The sequence below is a fragment of the Panthera leo genome, chromosome F2 (assembly GCF_018350215.1).
Source record: "Panthera leo isolate Ple1 chromosome F2, P.leo_Ple1_pat1.1, whole genome shotgun sequence".
Lineage (NCBI taxonomy): Eukaryota > Metazoa > Chordata > Mammalia > Carnivora > Felidae > Panthera > Panthera leo.
In genome coordinates this window covers 32,315,005-32,340,950 of record NC_056695.1, presented here as the reverse complement: position 1 = coordinate 32,340,950, position 25,946 = coordinate 32,315,005, and the positions used below count along the sequence as shown (strand labels likewise).

Genomic DNA, 25,946 nt, shown 5'->3' with positions numbered 1-25,946 from the left:
ACCTCCTCCCGTCCTTGAGATGTACATTCCACACACTGTTCCTACACTAGGAGTCATTTCAAGTATACAGTCTTAAGAGGATAATGTGTTGTTGAGCCCATCTGGACTGGATCTACTAAGACCTATATATAAACTTTTAAGATTCTGGTGGATAGATACAGAAATCGACTTGTCTTGCGGCCACCCAATGTAAGTTCTCTTCTTATTAAAACTGTCACAATCGAGACAAATGTGCCTCTTGCTTCAGTTTCTCCTTACCCTCTGAGTAAAGGGGCCAGTTTCAAATTTCACCCAGAAAAAAAAAAAAAAAACCTGAGGTTGCAAACCAACAACACCTGACGTTCAATTTTTTTTTTATTTTTTTTAACGTTTATTTATTTTTGAGACAGAGAGAGACAGAGCATGAACAGGGGAGGGGCAGAGAGAGAGGGAGACACAGAATCTGAAACAGGCTCCAGGCTCTGAGCTGCCAGCACAGAGCCCGACGCGGTGCTCGAACTCACAGACCGTGAGATATGACCTGAGCCGAAGTCGGACGCTTAACCGACCAAGCCACCCAGGCGCCCCACCTGATGTTCAAATTAATTGAAATTCGGCAACTGGAAAGCCCTTCAATCAGGCTCTCATCTATAGTTACAGTTTATAAATAAAGCTGATACAATCTTACTCATCTTTGGACATTTCCTTACTTTCTGGCACAATGAGATATCCCAGGATCATCTTGTACTTTTTCTGCCCAGACCTAGAAGCAGCCAATTCTCTAAAAAGCTCTGGTCCCCTTGAGTAGGAAATGGGATTTAGAAACCATAATTTGTGCACTAAGTGTGCTCATTGCTGCTGGAGAGACATTGTTTAGAAGAGCTAATGAATACATTTATTTTTAAAAGCTTTACAGTATAATTTAACATATGATAGGTTAGTCCCCTCTTCGCTCTCATTTTTGGTATTTATCCTGGATATCCTTGCATTTTTATTTTTCTATATTTAATTCAAAATCAATGTATCTACTTCTAGGAACTTTTTACTGGTCTTTCTATTGAGTTTGTGTCTCACACACACACACACACACACACACACACTCACAAACACACACACAAACACAAGTCACATACAATCTTGGGAACTGATCTCTTCATGATGCTGTCACATCATATCCAGGATATTATATTTGTTCAAGTTCATTTATTTCTTTTTTAAAATTAATGGATTTTAACCACAGATTCAAGGACCTTCTCCTCAAGCCTCACCCTCCTTTAAGTCTATTCAGCATTAGCCCTACTGAACAACACTTCTCCTTTACAGACACACACACACACACACACACACACACACACACACACACGTAAGCTTCAGTGGGTATTCTCCTCTTCCTCTTTTTTTTTAAATTTTAACCAGACCCTTTAGCATACACTCAGAAAAACTGCAGGTGCTTCCCAAATTTTTGCCTTTGGAGAAGTTATTCCCTTCTAAAGTTTTAGTGTAGATAATTTTTTTACTATCTATTTCTAGCTTTCAGTGTGTTTTCTAACTTTAGAGCTGAATTTCATTGCACATTGGTCATTTTATCCAAGAGTTAATATTGGAACTTCAAATCAGTGATATGTCCAAAGCTGAACCATTCTCCACCAAGTCAGGTTCTCCTCTAGGTATTTTTATTTTCTGGTTTTGTTTTATACCACTAGTTTTCAAGTTATCCAGATTCCAAAACACAAAGGTGGGTTTTGAGAATCCTTCTGGCCTTGGCCTTCAAATCCACTATTTTTATGGACTTGCAGATTTACCATTATCTTTGCAATCCATTTTCTCACATTCATTCACACTGCCTTCACTGTGGTTTATGTTTTCCATTCTTTATTGAAAAATATTCACTTTTTTAAGTTCCAAGGAAAGTATTTAATAATGGAAGATCTTTCACACATCTGAAGAGGCAATTAAAAACAGTATCCTAAAATAACATCTGGCAGTTATATGTGTTTTATGTTATTAACAAATAGATTAAATGAGCTTGAAAAAAATGTCACATCCAAATATGTGTAACAGTGAAATTCTGAGGTGAAGATGATGTTGATAGTGAAATGTTAGTAGACAGAAGAGACACCTGTATTTATAGATTTGCTGTGTTATGGAAATCAGTAGTTCTGTTTTACTTGTGCAAAAGACTAATTTTCCACTTCACACTGCAAAACCCTTGAGTAGAAATTACATTTTCAATTTAGTAAGTCAGTATTTGTTGAGTTTTTTCCCCAGGTCCTCTGCAAAGCCCCACAGACATAGAACCATCTAATTCTGTCCTGATCACAGAACCACAAGTTTCCATGATTGGGTTCTCTTCAGAAAATCCTAGAGTTGTGGAAAGATTTGTGATGCTATGGTTACTTAAAGGTCCTTTCGGGACCAGTAAATATCTCTGTGTAAATGGTGCCATTTTCTATTATTTCTGGCCACAGCACTCACTACTGAAAGTGACTACAGTAACTTTAAAATATGTACCAAGAATAGAGACCAGTTGTTTCAGATTAGCTAAAACAAAACAAACTCCTCTCTGCAAATGGAACATCCCTATACAGAAGGAGGGACATAATGGTGTCAATTCAGACATTCCTCTCACTTGTGCCTTTACTCCCTGTGAGGCTTTAAGGAAGTTACATGTAAGTCTCGGTTTCCTCAATATAAAATAATGATATTACTTACGGCAGAACAAATGAACTGCATTCATTTGACACATCAATAAATGTTAGTCTTAACTCTTCTCGCCATCTCATCTTGATTAATGAAAACGTTGACTCTCCCTACTCCAATATGCTACCAACTTCCCAACTGACTCAAAAATATGTGGTTCCTTTTATAATTTAGCATCTGACTATCAAAATGTGTATCTATACACATGGATTCTGTATGAATGCAATTAATGTCCACAATTAAAGTTTAAACAAAATATTCAGCTATATTATTCAGAGCAAAATGTATAGAAAGATAAATTTGTAAGTTAGCTGTAACTTTACATATTTATGCAAATAAAGTTTCTAATTTTCCCTTATTATGAGGCTGCTTAGTGATGCATTCCATTGCATCTTTCAGAAAATCAGGACAGGGTTCCCATGTTCTCCACCATAATTCTCTCCATTTCGATTTATATATGGCCCAAGAAATAAATCTTACAGCCATGACCCCAGCAAGGACAGTCCAGAACACATTTATCCTAAACACTAACTAAAGTTCTCCCATTGCCTTCTCTGCAACTTGGAATGGAGAAAATGAAATCAGCACCTCTATATACTCCAGATTTCAGCCCCAGAAAACAGCAAGATAATGCAAAACAAACAAAAAGCTTTAAATTTACAAGAGAATTACAAAAACACAAAATCAATTAACCATAATGTAAGTTTGCTATTTAACAGAAGTCTAACAAAACAAATGAACAGCAACAACAAAAAAATGCCCCAATATTTCCTTAAAAATCTAAAAGCTATGAGAATAACCAAAAGTAGTAGAGGTTGTCAATGGCTGGATATATCTCTTCTACAGACCAAAATTAAATAATAAAAATGATAAATATTATATTTCTATAAAACTTGCTAAATGTGGACTAGCTGTGTGTGCATACAGAAATCACTTATTAACTAAATTTTATTTAATAATTATCCTCAAAATCAAAGTGTAGTGAAAGTAATTGTCATTATCGTCATTAATGTGAAAGTTTATGTTGCCACAGCCAATTACTATGGAGGACTTTATTATATTTTAAAACATCACACAGAATTATGAAAATGGGATTTAAAAAAATAAGTTTATTTTATTTATTTGAGAGAGAGAGAGAGAGCACACACACATGGGAGGGACAGAGAGAGTGAAAGGGAGAGAGAGAGAATCCCAAGCAAGCTCTACACTGTCAGCACAGACCGGAGGCAGGGCTCAAACCCATGAACCATGAGATCATGACCTGACCTGAAATTAAGAGTCAGACGCTTAGCTGACTGAGCCACCCAAGCATCCCAAAAATGGGATTTTAAAGGCACATTTGCAGGTCACTAGAAGTAGCAAATAATAATAATATGAAAGAATAAGAAAACAATAACAATAACTTCAGAGCAGTGAGGAATTTTTTAAATTAGTTTTTAATTACATTCCAGAGCTCCATAAACAAGTTTCAGGAATAAAATTCATCACGATTGCAGTTTTTATGCACAAAATGGAATTCTCTTAATGGCAATGTGATAAAAGAAGTGAAGAAAAAACTGGATTTTTTTTTAAATTTTTTTTTAACGTTTTATTATTTATTTTTGAGACAGAGAGAGACAGAGCATGAATGGGGGAGGGGCAGAGAGAGACGGAGACACAGAATAGGAAGCAGGCTCCAGGCTCTGAGCCATCAGCCCAGAGCCCAACTCGGGGCTCGAACTCACAGACCGTGAGATCGTGACCTGAGCCGAAGTTGGACGCTTAACCGACTGAGCCACCCAGGCGCCCCGAAAAAACTGGATTTTAAAATCACAGCTTATCATTTAAAAACAAGAGTTTTCAAAAGTCAGACAGAATATATAAATTAAATTGAAATAACATGCTTTCTTCAATTTCCTTCTCATCATGCAAACAATTCTAAATATCTGCTTCTCTTCTACTTCCAGTGTAGAGTTTTATGTGATTCGCTGCACTGTATAATTGCTTACAATACCAGCAAACAGTAAAGAAGTCCAGACCATACTCTTACTCAAGAGGAATGCTTTCAAGAATGTAACAAACATTGGAGCTTTTTCACACACTTCATACCATATAAGCTCAATTAAAAAATGACTACTGTACCTAAGAAACAGTTATTCACATAGCACATGATTCTTTTAACTAAGAAAATACAATATTTTTGGCATATGTATGTGCATTACTTTTCTAGTTCATTATTTTTTAGTCTAAAGGCATCATTTGCTTGCATAAATACAGTAGCTCTTCTAACCAACAGCCTTTCATAATAATTAGAGAAAATGAACTGGCTATCTTCTTTTTAAAGGCAGTATAACTTTTGTGGTTAAGAATATAAAGAGTGCCTTTATAAATATGTTTGAAACTTTCCCCCCATCTACATAACATCACTACGGTGTGGCTGCTTCATGAATACTAAAAAAAAAAAAAAAAAAATCAGTGTGCTCCTTGCTTGCCTTTAATCACGTAAGGATAACTATAAAAGGAAAAAAATAAATGTTTATTTTTAATTATGAAAACTCTATTCAAAAATTTTTGGACAAACCACACACTCAAGACAACACTCCAAAGGGGGGTTTCTTTACAATGTTCAAGACTGGAACAGAAACTGTAAAATTAATTCAACAATCCAGGATTTTTCAAGAATGTCCAAATTCTGGCATCCCACGGAAAAGTTCTAGGAAATGTAACAGGCTCTTTTACCTTTGTGATGATTTCTTTGCCAAGATACAAATAATAAAATACTCGAGGTCAGCTAATGGTCCAATAACCAATTTAATTTATGTGTCTTCCTACCCTCACCCTTCATCTTTACTTCCCAAGCCCTTTCTCCTTGCAAAATTTTTTTTTTCCTCTCAGAAAGCAGTGGAAAATAATCTGGATGATTAAGTTGATCAGAATCCGGGTGGATTGCTTACTAAATGGAAGAACAATATTATTTTTCCATGAGAAGCCAGTAGGCGGTGCTAACTCTAGGATACTACATTCAAAGATTTTAAACCAAAACACGCATAGAATAGGTGATCAGTTTAAAGAGTTGTACACTTCCCAGTATGATTCATGAAAGAAGAAATTTCAAAAATTTTCATGTCATAGAATTTAACATAAATATGAAATTTAATGAATTATGATTATTAAATAAATGAAAACTTAACATGATTTAAAGGTTCTTAATATGATCCTTAGTTACAGAATGCAAAGCACAACTACGTATTTGTTTCACATTAAAATCCTGTGGCCATCTTCTTCTGCCCCATTATAGTGTCAATCTCATTTGTAAACATCCTACATACAGTACAGTACAAGCTCTGCCCCCATCTTTTGACCCAATAGCCCCCATCTTAGGGCAGCAATGAAAATTCTGGTTTGATTATTCAAGTTTTTTTCTTTTTCACTCACCGTTTCTCTCATTCAAAATAACTTAATGATTTACAGTACATACAACCTAAGAAATATTGTACACGTGCATTAGCTTGCATTTTTAAATAAACGAGCACTTCTATTTATATACATTATAACAGCGATAAAATAACACAGAATGTTGAAGTGGCTTTTTAAATGTTTTGTTTGCTATTTAAACCATATGGAAGACTACATTTTAGTAATGTGCTCGCCACACACACACACACACACACACACACACACGCCAAAATGTAAAGCTTGGTAACATAATATTTGTGTCACATCTTAGAACTATACCCTTCATGATATCAAGTCTGATAGTCCACAGACAAGATATGAGCTATCTTGTTTATATAAATGCAACAGGACTTTCTTCACAGAAAAAGCTACCCTGAGTATAAAAATAACTCACACTGCAACTTCCAAAGACCAGTAAGAGAGCACTGTGAATTTTTTAAAAAAAGCTTTCTAGACATTGCAATAAATGTTATTCTTCTACAGATAAATGATCATTTGTACTCATAACTTTTTCACCACAGAGAGTAAATAAATATAATCATAAAACTTTCATTCCACCAACTGAGATTACAGACTTCAAAATATTTGCTTTAAAAGCCACAAAAGTGTATGTAATTAACCCATTTTTATGGGCCCTTTTGTATTGTGGAATTAGTTTTGTCTATAGATAACCTAGAAGAAAACTTAGTCATAGAAGTAAAAAGTTATTTCATTTACTTTAGATTTACTTTAACAGAATGCAAATTATATACACATAACAAATTTAAGGCTGAATTTTTTCATTTAAGGGGGGAAAAAGAACATCAAAGCTTAAAAGTCAAATCATTTAAATAATAGTTACCCTCCAGATTTTAAGATTTAAAGTATGACAAGAAATTTGTGTGGACAGCAAGTTTTCCAGCAGATTCTGTCACTGTGCTTAAGTGCAGAAAAGGTTTTTTATTACCAACTGGTACATCTCCAAAAAGCTGTGCTAGATGATACTAGAAATAAGTAACAGAACAATCATAAAATATCTTAAACTCCACAGAATACCTTCAACACTGAGTACTGTAATGCTACCAATACACCGAAATCACACCATCACCAACCCCTACCCTTTGCCCGGTGCCCAGTTCTCAGGGCAAAACCTTTGGAACCACTATCAGGTGGTTCTGTCCCTTTAAAACTTAAGTAAAAGGCTATTTTGTACCTTAGGGGTGTAGTCTAATTATTCAAACTAACAGTCCCGTCCTCAACATTAAACCCAACTGACCATCACTGAAAGTAACTATTTCCCCATCCCCTGGAAGACGCCAGAGAGCACTTAAAACCAAAGCAACACAACCAGATAAGAAAAGATCCAAAGACAACACCACTAAGAAAGCAAAACCCTTCGGAACAGACAAAACGGGCTGGGAAAGACCTACTGCGTTGTTTACTCAAGCCAAAGAGGAGGAGTAGGAGTTGAGCTTGCTGGGGCTGGGGCCATCCTCAGGGATCTGGAAATGTCTCGAGCTCCCGGCCCGCGTGGCCAGGAGCCAGCCCCCTTCGGAAGATGCTGCCCCTGCCACTTCTCCCCACGTCTCCCGCGCGCTCCGAGGGGCCGCCCCAGCCGGCCCGCGCCGCGTCCTCGGCCCTCGCCCCTCCTGCTCTGCAAGTGGCCCTCGGAGAACTTACAGGGCCCGCGTCCCCAGCCGGCGCCGGCGGCGGCGCAGACACCGCCCGCGGCGGAGATGACCTGGGCGCAGCCGGGGGAGGGACTGTATTTTGCGCACATCCAAAAACGATCCCGAGGCAGGGAACGGACTTTGGCTTTCCCTAGCTCCCGGCACGGCTTTCCCCACCGCGGGCTCGGACACTGCCCAAGACGCGCGCGCGCGCGTACACACACATACACACGCGCGCTCACACACACACACACACACACACACACACACACACACACACACACAGCTTCCTTTGCCAGGACCAGTGTTGCCATTGCAAACCCGGGAAACGCCTCCAAGGGGACCAAGTACCTGCTCTCTGCGAGCTGCTCAGCTGTTCACTTCATCCTCCGTTGACAAGGAAACCAAACCGCACTTCATTTTTTTTTTTTTCCAGAAAAACCTTCCACTGCCATCATTTGAAAATTGATTTACGGGGAGGGAAGGGGAAGGAAGAAGGGATAATATATAGATATCAGGATATCTATCATAAAATTATCTCGGTTTTTAAAAAATTCAAATGTGCAAAAGTCATAGTTAATATAAAGGAGGAAAAAAGTATTTTGCTTAAAAATTATCCCAGTAACCAGCTGCAAGAAAAGTTTCATGTTATCAATGGGTGTCAAAAACAGGAGGGAAAAAACGAATTTGTTCTCACCGGCTTCCAAAAACGGCACAAAAAATAGAAAATTAATGCCTTTGCTCAGTGGTTTGTACCAGTATTGCAAAGCCACAAACTTGTAAACACTGCCGTAAAATCCCACCTATACAAAAATCTTATCAGAAAAAGAGTATGCAAAAAAAAGAGTTAGAAACATGCTTTTTATTTTTACAAAGGAAAAAAAAATAGGCACCATACTTCACATCGTTTTTTCCATAAAACCAGTTGCATATTTTGCTGGACTTGGGAGTCGCTCCCGGCGGGCACGGTCGCCACGGACTCCCAGACACAGCGCCTTGTCTACAGAACCATCGCATGCTAGAAAAACTTGGATTCAGGAAAAGGCTCAAAACCATGCTCCTCCAGCTTTCCCAAATATAAACAATAATCAAAGAAGTGGAAAAAAAAGAAGAAGAAGAAAAACAAAAACAAAAAAACAAAAAACAAAAAAAAAGGACAAAAAAAAAAGAATAGGACAAGAATGCCACTGAGAAGGTACTCACCGAGCGGGAGTAAAATGTTGGAATAAAAATGAGATTTAGTATAAAATACAGTATGGCGGTGGAAGAAGGAATGAAGCGCGTTTTTTTCTCTCAGTCTCTGCCTCAGGCACTGACACGTGACTCGGAGCAGGGCTGACTTGCAGGCAGCCGGGAAGGACCGAGGCTGCGAGGGGGGAAGCCCCACGGAGCCCAACTCCGGCGGCGAGGCGGCGGCGGCGGCGACTGGGAGCCCGGCGCCTGAGAGCGGCAGCACCAGTGGCGGCGGCAGCGGCAGCTCCCGGCGAGGCTGCCTCCGCTGTGAGCCCAGACGAGCAGGTGCCCCTCACGCTGAGGCTGAGCACACGCACACGCACACGCAAGACAGGCAGGGCGCCGGGGAGAGGGGGAGCGGAGCGGGGTTGGGCCGGAGGCGCGCAGCTGCCGCCGCCTGTGCCGCCGCTGCCGCTATTACTGCTGCTGTTGCTGCTGCTGCTGCCGCTGCTACCGCTGCCCCCCGCCGCCGCCGCCTCCTCCGATGGGGAGCGCGTGTTCTGGGGCAGCCCTGGGCGTGCTGATACAACGCCCAAGAGGAGGTGAACAACTTGCTGCTCACCTCAAAGTTGTTGCTTGCCACTTCCTTATGCATTCATCTATTTTTTTTTTTTTATTTGAAGGTAGTTACCTGGAAAGAGATCCCACCCCTTTCTCTCCCGAAGTTTCACTATTAAAACCCTATGTAACTCATTCATTATTTTTTTCCTCCCTGAGTGCCCATTTCTCATCCCTCCTAAGCTGCCTTTGCCTCTGCTGTTCCTTTCCCCTGGATCTGCACTTCCCCCTCGCGGTTCTCAGGGAACCTGGCGCGGCGCGATACTGGGGGCGTTGTCACGGGCAAAGCCACCGTCAATCTTTATTGCCATCAGAACGGACAGCATCTCTTCTGCCGTCACCAGAGAAGAATGTTTGCAGTTTGAAAGACAAAACAAAATCTCTCGTTTAGGAAACCCCGTTCCAGGTTTCTTTCTGCAGGTTGCAGAGCAATGGGTGGGGGCATGGGTGTCGTTAATTTATTCATTCGTGGACCAAGCATTGTTTGTTTCGTCTGCCTGTGCGCGCGTGCTTCCAAGCTCCTCCGTTCTCCATGGCAGAGGCTCCTGCCTGACTCTTGCTCAAGTTGTGGGCTGGGGCTGGAAGTCAAAGGAGAGGTTCAAGGGAAACAAGTGAGTCCATTGTGTAAGTGCTCTCTGAGAGGGAGTGAGCACTTGGCGGTCGAGAGGGGGAGACGTGCACCAGAAGTGAGGCGGTGGCGCAGCCCGCGGGAGCCCAGGTGGCTGAGCCGTTGATTCTGAAGGTGAGGGTGAGAGAGGGATTTCTCTCTCCACCTAGCAGCTGACTTAGGGAACCTATCGCCAGAACAAAGATTCCATCCACCAATTGCTGGTTGCACTGGGATTCTTCTATTGCTGCCTGTTGAAGAATCGGCTTTCTGGGCGCTGGAGCACATGTACTTTCTTCATTTGTGTGCAATATTAACATCAGGACCATCTCCCTATGGCTGCTTTGAATCTGGGTTGTGTGGAATTAATTGGCATCTCTATGTTTGAGAATGAACAATTAACACAGTTCCGCAGTTCACAGATTGCTGCCCCTGATCTTTATCTCAGTGTTTCTAATGTTGACATTTAAGATAAAATGCCTCCATCAGAGATGATCTAACCTGGACAATTCTGAAAATTAAGTACACATCCATTATAGAGAGCTTCAACTGCAAATATGTTTCTCAAACATTCTGGTCAGAATTCATTGACCAAATAAAGTATTAATCCACAATTTAAATAAAAGGGATTTAAAATAACCATTAAAATGTCATTAAATATTTATTTTGGTGAGTTGCCAACTCTACACCCACTTATTATACATACATTACAGTAAGGATTGCTGATTAGAAATGCTGGAAAAGATGAATGCATCGAGGTGGATTTGCTAACTTCAGAAACCTCATTGATTTCTATTGGGAAATCATAGGATTTTACGCTGAACAATACAGACCAAATGTGCTTTTCACTGTAAAACATGTTGGGCGTCTTCTTTTTGTTTTTTTTTTTTAAATAAGATCTCTTCACATGTAGTCTTTTTCTTCTCTGAGTCATGAATTGCTTTTGTCTACCATTAAAACTTAGTTTGCTACATTTTCCAAATGTTTTCTTCCATGTCAAAAAGTATCGGATTCTAAAAACTTGAGAAGAAAATGCTATTTTAATGCATATTTTCCCTTACATATATCACAGCAGTGAGAAACTTCATTTTAAAAATGAGTTCTGAAACTTTCAAGTAGCCTGGGCAAAGCCTAGGTTTGGAAGAGTTATGCAAGAAGAACTTTGAAAAACAAGCTGTTTAGAATTGCACTGCAGTAATGGCCTCCAGCCAATCACAGTGATTGTCAGGCTTTTATTATTCAATAAAATGACTCCCCTTTATGTTGAATGCAGTTCTGCTGAAGAAAAAGCAAGACATCAATATCCTCCCTGCACATTTCCCATTTGCTTACATAATTACAGTATGGTGCTCAAAATATTCCACTTATTTTATTTCCAGGTGCCATTCTCATCTCCTAGGCTGCATCACCATATGAAAACCAACAGCATACAAAGTGAGATTAAGAGAATTAGTATGTATTGAGCAAAGCTTCTCATTTAGTTTTTGTAACTGCTCCATAATGTTGATATTATACTCATTTTACAGATTAGGAAAATGAAGTCAGGGCATTAAAGTAATTTGCTGAGGATCCCATGGTTATTACATATTACAAGTGTGATTCAACCAACGTTTTATCTGGTTTTACAGCTAGAATAAAATATTTCAAAATAAAACATGAAAGATAGTAAATATTTTCAAATACTGGTACTAATATTAACACATGCATCAATTTCTAAATAAAGTAAGTAAATATAAAACAAACCTGTGGGGATTAATTTGACTATATTACTCACCACAAATCACAGTAGTACACACTATTTTCATTCATTATGTTAATTCCATAAAGCACAAGGAGAAGAAGCAAACCTTCAAAAGAAGAGATTAAGAGGTTACTTTTTTTCTTTAACAAAATCTGTATACAAGATGTGGTCATGTACTTCCTGGCTACATTCTCAGGAGTTAACTACAGAAACTTAGGCAAAGTTGCAATTGTGAGCTGTTCCTTTTTATCCCTGTTCTGTGCAGCACATGACGTGTTCAGTGTTCCGCACCATTTGTTAGTTTTCATTGATTACTGATCTGACAATCGTTCATTCTAAAGAGGATATAAAATATGTCAGTTTATAAATTTGTAAGCTGCAAATCCAAAATATCTCTTTAGATTTGAAGAGTTAAAGATGAAAATGTGGTAATCCTAGAGACAAAAATAAGCCTCTGAATAGGTATTAAAGGTTAAAAGTATTAAGTTAATTTTAAAACACTTTATCGTGTATTGATATAATAGAAGCATACAAGAAGCCTGAAGAAAATGAGAAGGAAAGGGATTTATGCAAAACAAAATACAAGTTGGAAATATCCTATAAAGGAAAAATACATGCCATTTAATAACACTTACTATATTTTACATGCTTCACATATGTACTGTTATAAAATCCTCATAGTCAGAAACTGAGATTCTAAAAGACTCAAAGACAGAAGACAACAACAGAACAACAAGGCGCTTTCATATCCAGTAAGAGAGCTAGACCATGCAGCAAAAAAAGTAATTTTAATGACAAAGTTCCATCATACAGCTAAGAATTTGAGAAAATGATGGTGGATGGGAGGAAACTATAGAAGAGCAAGAGGGATGGGGAGGAGGATGAATAGAAAGAAAGGAAGAGAGGAAGAAAGAGAGAGGAGAAGAAGTAGGAAAGGAAGTTGTAAGACCAAGAGCACTGGGTGGGAGGCCTGGAAAAATCTCCAAAAAAATATATGAGAAATACAAGACAAGTGCAAACACTGGACAGATTTAGGTCTTACAGATGAGTCCTAAAAAACATGTGACAAAAAGTACATTCAAAAAATATTACAGAGTTTACAATATGTTTCTTTAGCACAACTAAATGTTGCCTGAAAACTCTAGAAAACCATCTTGCTGAGGTTAACGGAACTATGTACCCGAGGAAGTCATATTTTTAAAAAGAAAGAAGATCAGAAAGAGCGATTTTCATTTGTTTTTAAAAATTAAGAGATATATTTCTCCTAATGATCCTGACTGGTAAGAGAAGACAATATGATTTCATTGGAAAGTTAATTTTGCCTAAGGAGAACTAAATAAAGACGAATGACAGAAAACCAACATTTTAGTATCAACCCACAAGATCTTAGACTCATAGGTATGAAGTAGCTCCTTTACATACAGTGATATTGTGGAGTTATAGTTGTGATTCTCCTGTTTATTTTTTTTCTCTTTGTTTACTTGTTTTAATTTTTTAAACCTGGGGTTTAGAGACAATAGGGATTTAAGTATCAATATTAACTTAATTGTCTGGAATTTTTTTTTCTTTGAGGTAAGGATTATTCATTTGTTATTTGTTTATAGATTATAGCATTCAGAAGATGAATGTATGAGATTCATTGGTTATTGTCAGGTCTTGGGCTCCTGTCAATAAAAAGCACTTGGTGTTACCATGAAATTTAGTAAGTTAATTATTTCTATTAATACAAAGCTTACATTTTGAAAACAAAATTTCATAGGAATGAAATTAAGATTTTTCAAAAGACAGATAAGTACAATAGAATCATTTTATGGTGACAAATCATACGACAACGTACTCTACAAGCCTCTACTATAGTGTTGAACACGTGAATAATCAATATTTGCTAATGTACATCTTTTGCACTAACAATGTATGAATAGGCATTTGTTCAAAACTGATTATACAAAATGCATACAATGTGTGGTATGCATAATTCTGTATTTTCCAGATTCTGTATTTGGTCTTATTAAAAAAGTAAATAGTTTGGGGATACCTGGGTGGCTCAGTTGGTTAAGGGTCCGACTTTGGCTCAGGTCATGATCTCACAGTTCATGAGTTCGAGCCTCGCATCAGGCTCTAGGCTGACAGCTCAGAGCCTAGATCCTGCTTCGGATTCTGTGTGTCTCTCTCTCTCTGCCCCTCCCCTGCTCGTGCTCTGTCTCTGTCTCTTTCAAAAATAAATTTTAAAAAACATTTAAAATTTTTTAAAAAATTGTTTGCTTTTATATAACCTTTCTCTTTTATATTTTTAATTTCCTCTGATATTCTCTCCTCTCTTGTTTATTTCTGTCTCAGACCTCAGATCTCTTCTATCTTCCTAACATATACATAGCATATGTGTGGGGCAGGATTAGGGCATATTAACACATTAATTCCTTGACTTTTGCTTTTACTAAATTTATGGAAATCTTTTGTACTAGCAAATGTGTGAATAGACATTTGATTAAAAAATGAATTTGGAAAATAGTCAATTATGTATGTGATATGTATATATATGTATATTACCCAGATTCCTTTTTTCCCCCATGGATTTCTCCCTCCTCAATGTTGAGAGGGGTCAAAAAAACATGTTAAGTTCTGAAAGGATCAGAGCTCTTGGCTGTTTGGCTTCAGGGAAGTAAATTATTTGTTATTTTATTCATTTAAAGCTCCCAAGAAAACAAGAGCAAAGATCAAACACAGGCTTTCCAAATAAAAATATAATGATCTACTAGTAGGCCACTGGGCAAAATATGAATATTTCAAACTACAAACTTATAAATACACAAGCATTCCAGTTAGGCCTCACATCAGAAAAAAGCAGCACACCATTTATTACAAGTACTCACATATCCTTGCATGAGTGCTAGGCTCAGACGCATTTATCTTTACAAATTACATAAAATCACATGAAGGACTTTTCTCTATTGTCACCTAACTATAAAAAGATTTCATTAAAATTTGATATACATCATTTTTTGCTTGTTTTCAAAGAGAATTAGTAGCTGACTTCTTTCAAAAAAAAAAAAAAAAAAGAAACAGAATATTTTATTAGTAGTCCCTAAATCAACTCTGTGCAAAACCCAGGAGATAACAAACGTATGTAAATTCCAGAAAAAAATTAATCCGTAAAATTGGTACTTGTTTTTATCACAATTAAAAATTAGTCTGTCATTATTTTGTTATTTGTTCAACAGGACATAGAACATGTTTTAAAGCTTATAAGAAGAAGTCAAGAAACATTCTTCAAATATTAACTGAGGAACAATTAGTTTTAAAGGCTATTATTAAAATATTAAAGTACACTAAATGAAAGTTAATAAAGAGAAAGCAAGTCTAGCAAATTAAAACTTAAAGAGTTGATTGAAGAATATACTACTTTGGGGGCACCTGGGTAGCTCAGTCAGTTGGGTGGCTGACTTCAACTCAGGTCATGATTTTGCAGCCCATGAGTTCGAGCCCCGCGTCGGGGCTCTGTGCTGACAGCTCAGAGACTGGAGCCTGCTTCAGAATCTGTGTCTCCCTCTCTCTCTACCCCTCCCCCACTCACAATCTGTCTCTCTTTCTCTCAAAAATAAATAAATAAATAAATAAATAAATAAATAAATAAATAAATAAATATTTTTTTTTTACAGAACATACTACTTTTGGGGGGAAGGAGGGACTTTATACATAAAATTTTGTCAAAAAGTAAAACATCTCCTAATTTTCTTTCAGCAACATAGTAGGAACAGACAAAGGTTCTATTGCTTAATAAAATGTTTCTGGAATCGAGTATAGTTACTGATAAAGCTAGAATCTTTTCTGCTCAGGATAGAGATCATTGTAAGAATCCTGAAACATAATACACCATAATTTTACGTTGACTTGAATGTTATTTATAATGTATTTTTCTTGTCATCAATAAAAATCTGGTGGTTATGACAAGTATAACACTCACATAGGTAAACAGGTTAGGTAGGCAAATCGACTATTAAAACTTACACAATTTACTCATTCACATCCTATAAGCTGATAAGCTGTATACAAGTTATTTTTTTAAAGTTTATTTTGTGTGTGTGTGTGTGTGTGTGTGAGAGAGAGAGAGAGAGAGAGAGAGAGAGAGAGAGAGAGAGACAGGGGGAGGGGCAGAGACCAAGAGAGAAAGAGAGGGAATGCCAAGCAGTCTCAGCACTGTCAGCACAGAGCTTTATGCAGGTTTCAATCCCACCAACTGTGAGATCATAACCTGAGCCGAAATAAAGAGTCAGATGCTCAACTGATGGAGCCACGTAGGCACCTCAAGTTGCGTACAATTTAAATAATGATTATAAAAATATTCATTTGTTCTTATGGAAAAAAATTATTCTGTTACTTTGGTATTCTAAAATATATGGGTATGTGGGTATTTGCAAATAATCCATCAACATGTAGAATTACTTTGTAACCTGTTCGAGCAATGTTAGGGATGCATAACAAGTAACGATTGATGAAATAATCTTATAGCTGAAACTTTGTTAATGTGACTCTGAAAATGTTCTCAAAGAAATCTATGCTTTAGCTCACTTCTCCAGGAGACACTGACAATATGGATCATAAAAGACATCCAAAAATTTCAGGTAGCACTTGGGTGGCTCAATTGGTTAAGCATCCAACTTTGGCTTAGGTTATGATCTCATAGGTGGTGACTTTCAAGCCTCACATCAGGCTCTGTGCTGACAGCTCAGAGCCTGGAGCCTGCCTCAGATTCTGTCTCTCTCTCTCTCTCTGCCCCTCCCCCACTTGTGCTCTGTCTCTGTCTCCCTCAAAAATAAACATTAAAAAAAAAAAAACCCCATCAAAATTGGATTTCTTTATTCCAGTCTCAAGTTTAACTAAAATGGAATCAACGTATATCAAATGTAAAGATTCTCGATATTTTAAATTCAGACCAAAACAGAAACTAAATCTTTGCTTACTGATCTTATTTCATTCATTTGAATTGTTTTAAAAGAGCATGATTTTAAGATAGATTTTTTTTCATAACATAAAATTTCCTTAAAAGTTGGAGAGAAATCAATGCATCAAGCACATAAATGAGTAAATTTCCTTAACAAAGGATAAATTTCCCTCCGAACCTTTGTTCTCACTGACTGATCAAGGAAATACACAGGTTCATCAGGAAGGGTTAACTTTATTTTAATGCTGAAATCTCAAAGGAGTTTATTTCTTTCTATCTGTATAATGATGCTTTTGTAATAAAAACAATAATTTTCACATAAATACTTTATATTAATTTTCTAACATTAAAGTGAAAGCATATCTGTAGGAATCCATTTATTTCTATGCTCTAACCACAAAGGGTTAGGTTTTTGAGAACCTGGAGTTAATGTGTCTCCTACACATTCATAAACATCAGCTTTTCAAGCAAGCCTTTCCCAAGTACTGGGTTATAGTCAGATTATGGTTGAATTCTTTGACAAGTTACTGGGGTGCTGATAGAGGGTGTTGCTGAATAGATATCCATATGCTTTAGATACCAGGTGTTCAGACAGTAGAAATGATATTCTCTGTGAAAATTCCCGGCCTGATATGTATCTTTCACACAGATGGAGAGCAAGGCCACTTCTCCAAAGTGTGATGAAAGGTATGTACCAGTCGATGGGCACAACTTTTTTGCTTTGAAAAAAAGCACAGGGTGATTTAGCTATTTACCCAGAATCCTGCCAAGAAGAGAAACCAAAGAAGAGCAACAAGGCCTGAACTTTTTAAGGACAATTATGTCAATAAACAGCCCAAACCAAAAAAAATCTATGATTTTTAATAGAGCTGCACTGTAAAGGATCTTCCAGGATGTTGAGCTTAAAAGGCATTCCCGGAAGTGTCCAAATCCACACGCCTACTGAATGAGATTATTATCATTATCCTTTTAACAATGCAAGATGACTGTCCCAAATAGCAATTCAACAACATTATAAAACGTTTATTTCTGGTAATAATTACCCAAGACTAGATCACTTTTATAGATGTTGCTAATTTGTGCCCCACTAAAATGCTGGGGAGCAAAAAAATTTCTGAGACAAGTGTACCATCATTATGTATTCATTTATTTTTTGCTCATCTATGTGTTTCTTTTGAAACCACCACAGAAATGTAAAGACGGATAGAAATTAAGATGCACACCCTAGTGCTTCAGCAAGGCTTGGCTTTAAACTGAACAAATTTTTCCCTTCCTCATCCTTGAAGCTCCCCCTTCCCCTTCACTTGTTTTTCTGTAGAATCCTTTGTTCCACGAACTTAGTATCAATATTGACATCTCGCTGACCTCAATGTATACTTAATAGGGAGGTTCAGATGGCCAGCACCAGGGCTAGTCTTGAGACTACCTTGAAGACATGACTAACACAGCTGGCAACATGTAGCAGATTCCTATCAAAACTGCCCAGATCCTTTGTTTTCCTATAAAACTCCTCAGCCTTTAACCCAGTGTGGGCTCGCAGTCTTGGAGGCATTAAACTACAGCCTCCTCTGCCTGGCAAAATAATGAACTAGCTTTCTTCTTTATACCCAAGCTCTGTCTTCACGTTATATATTTCGGCTCTGGAGCACAGAGGTCAGTTTTCAACAACACTTCCAGTCATGCAAGTAAGTTTTATTTCAGACATGCAATGCTGTCTACACTGCGCTCAATGCTGGGAAGATAAAGAGGAACAGTTGTTATGCCCTGTGTCTCTAGATGAAGAATGTCCAATCACAGCTGTGTGGCCTTTTACAAATCCTACCTATGCTGCTGCTCGTTTGCTATCTCTCTCTTTCTCTCTCTCTCTCTCTTTCCCATTTTCCACTTTAAGAATCTGCTTCTCCCATTCAACTGAAGTCCTTTACACCTCACTGCTCTTTTCTCTCAGCAACAATCTTATCTCCTACATTACAGTTATAGCCAAGCTAAACATTGTAGAATAATTTGGAGTTTTCAGGGGCACCTGGGTGGCTCAGTCGGTTAAGCGTCTGACTTCGGCTCAGGTCATGATCTCGCAGTTCGTGAGTTCCAGCCTTGCGTCGGGCTCTGTGCTGACAGCTGAAAGCCTGGTGCCTGCTTCAGTTTCTGTGTCTCTTTCTCTCTCTGCCCCTCCCCCACTTGCGTTCTCTCTCTCTCTCTCTCTCTCTCTCTCTCTCCCTCCGTCTCTCTCTCTCTCTCAAAAATAAATAAATATTTTAAAAAATTTTTAAAAAGAATAATTTGGAGTTTTCAAAGGTAGGAGGAAGTATAGAGAAGGCAGGTGAGAGCAGGTGAGGGAGAAGGGGAAAGAGAGAGATGGGAAGATGTCTGTGTGAAAGATCCAAGTGAAAATCTCCATTGTATAATTGGAAATACTTATCTGCAGCTCAAGAGAATGATCTAAACTAGAGCTAATAAATATGGATAAAATCAGTTAAAGTTATAATGACCATATGGCATAGATATTATTGGTATCCTCATTTTACAGATGAGGAAAGTGATATATAGAGAGATGATGTGATTTGCCCACGGTTACACACTATTCTGCAGAGTCAGAATTCACATTCAGGCAGTGTTACTTCAAGCTCTTAACAAGCTCTCAAGGAGCATCAACATTTAAGAAGACTACAAGGGAGCTGTCAGAAGGAATGGAAACCAGGAGACTTCCAAGAAGGCAAGAGTGGCAAGAGAGGCAAAGGTTGATGAATTTTGTATTGAATCAGTTGATATAAAAGAAAAGCTTTAGAAAGATTCTAAAAATATCTCATCAGCGTGAACTGTGTAATCAGAACACCATAGCTGCTTGCTGGTGCCCATGCTTGAGAAGGAAAACCTCACTAGTGTTGTTTAGAGAGGTCATGGCGAGGTCATGACTGCTGGTTGATCCTTGAGTTAGATGGGAGTGTCCTTACCCCTCCCCTGTAGTTTGAAATGTACATTCCACACTCCTTTCCCACACTAGGAGCTATTTTAAGAATGCAGCCTTGAGAAGGTAATGTGTTATTGAGACCACCTGGACTGTACACATGGCTGAATGCTGTTAAGGCTTCTATATAAACTTAAGATTCTAGGAAGCAGGTGCAGAGATCTACTCAGTTTGCAGCTGCGGGAGACAAGCCTCCTATGTCGGTTCCCTTGCTTATTAAACCCACCGCCTACCAATCTGGCTTGATCCTTTCTTCCATCCCTACTTGGCTTCTGTGTATGGGAGCAGTTTCGTGTTTCACCTAGAGAAACTCCTAAGTTTGTGAACTAAGTGTGGTGACAATGGCATCAGAAAGGTGTTAAGGGGACTCTTAAACTGACTTTGCAGCCTGATTTTGGAAGATTGAGAAAAAAAGAGCAAGATAATGTGATGCCACCTATTTCCTAGAAAACGGAGGTATCGTTTTAAAAAAAAATTTAGGGGAATAAGCTGGTGTTGGGAAAAGTTATACATTAGTTTGAGGGCGTATTGTGCTAGAAGTGACAGAAAGATATACAAATGGAATTACTCAGCAGATAAAAAGTAAATTTCTCAGTAATCTCTTCAGAGACTTAAGAGTAATTGGCATAGATTGGCACAGATTTTTGAAGCTCTTTGATCGGATGAGTTCTCCAAAGGAAATACCTCAAGGGATCACAGGGACTGAAGTTCCAGTGGTCTAGAGTTAAAGACAAGAGAAAGAGAAGGGGTATATGGAAAAAAAGCTGCTAGAAACTTTAAGAAGGAGCATGGGTAAGTCAATAATTTTTTTTCAAAATTTTCTTTGTTCAAATATTGTCAACTTCATATAAAGATGTTCTTACCACATTTCTTTGATTATAAGAAGGATATTTTCACATGTTAATATATTGTAATTGGCTTATACTTCACACCAGATGCATACCCTTAATACAGAGGGTTTTTCCCGCCATTCTTTTAAAATGTTTTTTTAATGCTTATTTATTTATTTTTTGTGTGTGCGAGAGAAAGAGAAATCAAACAGGGGAGGGGCAAAAAGAGAGGGAGACAGGGAATGCAGGGCTCGAACCCAGGAACCCTGAGATCATGACCCGAGCCAAAACCAAGAGTTGGATGCTTAACCGACTGAGCCACCCAGGCACTTCTCCCCATTCTTGAGAAGCTTTTCTAAAATGATGTTGCATCTTCTATTTTATAGTATCTTAGAATTTAAAAATCTATTTTACTGGTAGTCACAGACTTTCATTTATGATTTTTAGATATTTTATTACTGTAAAAAAGAGAGATTACATGTTAACTCAGCTTATGTAAAGAGTGGGAGAACATAACATATTTGGGAATTTAAGATGCATTAATAATCCAGTGGTGGGATGCGAGTATGGATGCTAAGGGTCAGAAGAATAAGCTTGTTGTTTTTATGCCCCACTTTCCTGCTATGCAAATATGTAGGAGCATTAAAGAGATGACATACAGGTATCTGCTACATACATTGTTAATACTGCCTACATTTACAGTGTGGACAAGTGATGAGGAATAATAATTATAATGAAGCAGTTTTAAACAGGTTGAGGAAGAATTAGCCATAAGGAAGATACTGCTGAGATGCTTATGAAGGCTATGGAGTTGTCCCTTGTGATGTGCTTTGTCAGGCAGAACTAATTATCTGTGGATGATAAGAGAAAATATGGTGAAAAACAGCAGCCATTTCCCATAGCGGGAGTATCCATTTAAAACCCAACAACTCCCTGAACCATGAGATAATTGAAACAGTACCAAAGCTGGCATGAATAACAAGGCCTGTAAGTGGTGGGGGCAGGCAGTGAAAATAACTTCAAACACATCTCAGAAAAATTAAATTTTATTTCCACCGATCGACTTTCTCCAATCAGAAAAAGAAGAGCGCTATTAAATGTACCCAAAGTAAGACTTTCTAACCAGAAAATTAATTGACCTTGCCCCCATGATCTGATGGCATGACCTGATACGTCTCTCAACTTCATACTTGGCAGTTTTTAACATGAAAGCAAACTTTACAGATTTTTTAGCATGTTTTTTCTATGTGTTCAGCTACCAAAATTAATACTTAAGGGTCTTTAATAAATGTGAGGGTCTTTAATAAATGAGATTTTATAAATCTCTTAATAAAAGAGATGCTACCTAAGAAAACGTAAATATTTTAACCAAACTTTCAGACTCTGTGTCAAAAAGGAAGTTATTTTTGAACTTGGATTCAGTTAATAGCAGCAAAGAATGATTTACAGGCTTGATGGCTGACAGCTCTGTCTCACACTGCCCGGCTTCAACATCCCAAAATTTCCAGGGCTGGCACATTGTTTCAAGAAGTCTTCAACACCCAACAACATCTACGGGTCCATCCTGCTGTACTTAGACCTCGACTTTCTTTATGCTGGGACCAAGAAGGCTTCTCCAACCCCGGGCATCACAGCTGTGTTCTGGTCGGGAGAAAGGGGAGAAAGTAAAAAGACAAAAAGGTAAGGTAAGCCAGAAACTTGACTATGTTTAACTAGCACTTTAAGGAAATCAGAGTTTTATTAGAAAAAGAGGAAGAATGCATAGTATTAAAGCAACTAGTACTGTTTGTAAGTGTACGAATCTGGTATCTGAAATTAAGAGAAATAAGAGAACAAGAATTCTGTATCTTCTAGACTTTGCGGGAACTGCAATAGTGGTACTAATACTTGTGTATTCGATAAAGGAATAGTCTGAAAATTGCAGAAAATTTACGGGCAGAATTTTTTAAAAATACAGCAGAATTGCTGCTGGAAGCATTTTTGGAGTCAAACAAGAAATAAGAAAGGTAATAAAAAGTGGATATTTGAACTTTATCAATTTATTTTCTCTGTGTTTTATATTGATTTTCTGTCACGAAGGATAATCAGAAGTTAATTATAAATGGAAACTGTGATGAACTAGGTTACTGACAGAAAAGACTGAATATTTCTATTATAAGTATTAGAGAAAATAGGATTTTTTTCCTGTAAATTGAAAATAATGATGAGATATAAATAAGGCTTTTATGTGTTTTGTTTTATATGTTCATTTCTTTGTTCCTGCTGAATTCCTAGAAAAGGATAGTGTAAGTTCTAATGAACTTCATTGCTATTCATGTATTCTTTTCTTTTCTGCTGCCTATCTCCGCATCTCTTCAAAAAGGCAGCATATTCTTTGAGTTTATAATGACACCAATACCTAAATGCAACCTGCAAGTAGCAATATAAAACCAACTTAAAATCAGGAGATTTCACAAATAACTTATTTATAAAGGGAATTTTTTAAAAAGCAAGAATGCATATGCTAAGGAAATATTGAATTTACCAAAATATTCGCAAACAATAATAACATTAGCATATTAAAAAGGAATAATGATTAGAGCATAAACTTACTGATGCTGACTAACATTATAATTGTAACAGGTCACGTAATTTCCTAAAACAGGTAAATGTACTCTTCTCAAATATGATGTTTATTTATCAAGAAAGAAAATTATTTCTACCCCCTTTTATCGGAAACTAATTATCAAAATATTTAAGGTAAAATATATGGATATAAAAGGATAATTATAAACTTTCCTGTGTTATGGAAACAAAATAAAACTGTTTAATAAAAAAATCTTTATTGTGAAAGAGTCAAATTTTCCAGCCAATCTTTGAAAAATAACACAAGTTTTGTAATTCAATTTTTATCCATTAAAATGTCTATGTAGTAATTTTAAACACAATTTCTTTCTTTTAGTAGACTAGCATTTATAATTTATGGTATTTTCTACAGTATTTGCATGACGATGCTGAAAATTAGATATCAAAATTTTGGTAAAATCAAGGGCATAAATTACGCTGACACCATTTTAAAGATACCTTATGATCAAACTGGGTCCATAATGACAATTACTAATGCAAAAATCATTTTTTGTGGTTCTCTAAATGAGCTATTTTAAAGCTGTACCTAGTTTTTGGCTTTTAGGTATTTGTAATAGACAGCAGCCCAAACAAATTTTATGCATACATGTATAACTTTAGGGTGAGGAAATCCTACACACTTAAGAGGCACATCTTGGCAGAGAAGAATGTTGAATATATGCAAAGGGATTCTTCCTAACTTACGTGAACTGAAAAAATGAAGCTGATTGAGTAGTTGCCTAGAAAGAGAACATAGCAAAAAAGAGTCAGTTTAGGTGTGGTTAGAAGAGAGTCAAAGTATAGGAAGGAAGGGAGGTGGGGAAGGAAAGAAGGAAAGAAGGAAGAAAGGAGGGAGGGAGAAAGGAAGGAAAGAAAGAAAATTCCTGCCTGAGGTGGGGGGGGGGGTTGGGGGGAAAGCAACTATTACAATATTTTTAGATTTTGTTTCGTTTCATTAAAAAAAAATAACTGGGGGCGCCTGGGTGGCTCAGTCTGTGAAGCGTCCGACTTCGGCTCAGGTCACGATCTCGCTGTCCGTGAGTTCGAGCCCATCGTCGGGCTCTGTGCTGACTGCTCAGAGCCTGGAGCCTGTTTCAGATTCTGTGTCTCCCTCTCTCTCTCTGACCCTCCCCCGTTCATGCTCTGTCTCTCTCTGTCTCAAAAATAAATAAACGTTAAAAAAAAATAAAAAAAAATAACTGTTATAGGGATGGATCGATCCAGTGCAGTTTGGAGAAGTGATAGGTAATATGATCTTTCAATGATGCAAGTTTAGTGAATTTTTATATTTAGAAGTTATACTGGGAGTGGGGAGTGTATGCCCCTTTTTAGTGGCAGAATTCACTGAAAAGTAAACTTCAGGGAATTGCTTTATTGACATTTGGGAATTTGGGAGGTGAAATGAACTGAAGTGTGGGCCAAAACATCACAAATGGTCGGTGTAATAACTGAACAAAATTGTCTGGCTTGGGAGTCTGCAGTCAAAACAGGTTATTTCTTTTGTATCTCTTTCCTTGTCTTAAGGTTTACTCCTTGTCTTTTTATTCCAAAGTATAGACATATTTACAGACCCAAATTCAATTAAAATCACATTCTAATGCTTCCCTTCAATCGTACTAGCAAACAACGATTTCTTCTTTTGCTGAATCCATTACACTTGCAGTTTGGTTGACTTTCACAATATTTTTTGAAATTCAGTAAACCACAGTTTGAAGTAAATCCCTTGCTCTTTACTTTGGAGTATGCTTCATAGAGTTCCCCATGTAAGATGCATCTCAATTATAAAATAGCACCTACAACTTAAAGCTCCTGCCCTTTTGAGTTTTAACTTGGGCTTCATGTTTGGAAACAGTGTTTTTCTCTGCCCAAGCTATCTAATCAGTATGGCAGGTCTGCTGCAGTGAGCACCCAGCCGGGGCTCTCGTACTTCTATTTCCGCTACTCTGAGCACCATTGTGATCCTTACGAGTTACCACCTGGGTACCCCAAAATGAATTCCATGAATGCCACATAGCCTGTACGTTAAACTACAAACCTACTCTCCATTCAGACATTTTCATATTATACAAAAATAGTACAAAAATATATTTTATATGCACCATTCATTTTGGGTATCTACTATGTAATACTGTTTGATTTACCTCCTTAATGTGTGTGTGTGTGAGAGAGAAAAAAGTCTGTGTTACCTTTCTAGCTAGATCCTGAAGCCATTGAGACCAGATGAGTACTAAATACCCTGCATTATGTCACACGTAATATTATTGGCTAGAGTAAAAAATAAACATAGTATCATAGTTGACAGTAAGCTGAGAGATGGAGTCTGAAACGCAGTGTTCTGCTTTATTGGAATTAATCCTTGGCATTATTTGGGTATTCTTTAAACCTCTGGCACTGCACACACGTGCTCACACACACACACACACACACACACACACACTTTATATTTAAACTTGCTAAGGCATCAGTCATACTCACTAATGGAAAGCACACCAAGGTCACACATGTGGATGACCACCTTTAACAGGATGATATGCATGTTGTCTACCAGCATGGGATTCTGTCAGTCTCATGCATTGCACAAAATTGGAATAAATGCTTGTCTAATAAATATTTTGGCCGAGTGATCCTTTAGAACAAAGGTAAGGAAGGGATCCATCATGTCGAGTTAGCCTGATGTTGTTGGTGAAAGTGGTTCAGACTCCTAAA

General features: G+C 37.6%; 1 protein-coding gene across 4 annotated transcripts in view; it reads right to left on the bottom strand.

Moving 5' to 3' along the window:
- The window catches only part of RALYL (RALY RNA binding protein like), a 704,928-nt gene extending 696,209 nt beyond the window's left edge, over window positions 1-8,719 (bottom strand). For 3 of the 4 annotated variants that reach the window (XM_042923553.1, XM_042923555.1, XM_042923552.1), the window contains exon 1: window positions 8,115-8,719. The gene's annotated coding sequence lies outside the window, so the exon portion shown is untranslated. Of the gene's footprint in view, window positions 1-7,523; window positions 7,586-8,114 lie in introns of those variants that run through there. The other variant, XM_042923556.1, reaches the window with a different exon arrangement.
- Window positions 8,720-25,946: the final 17,227 nt, after the last annotated feature.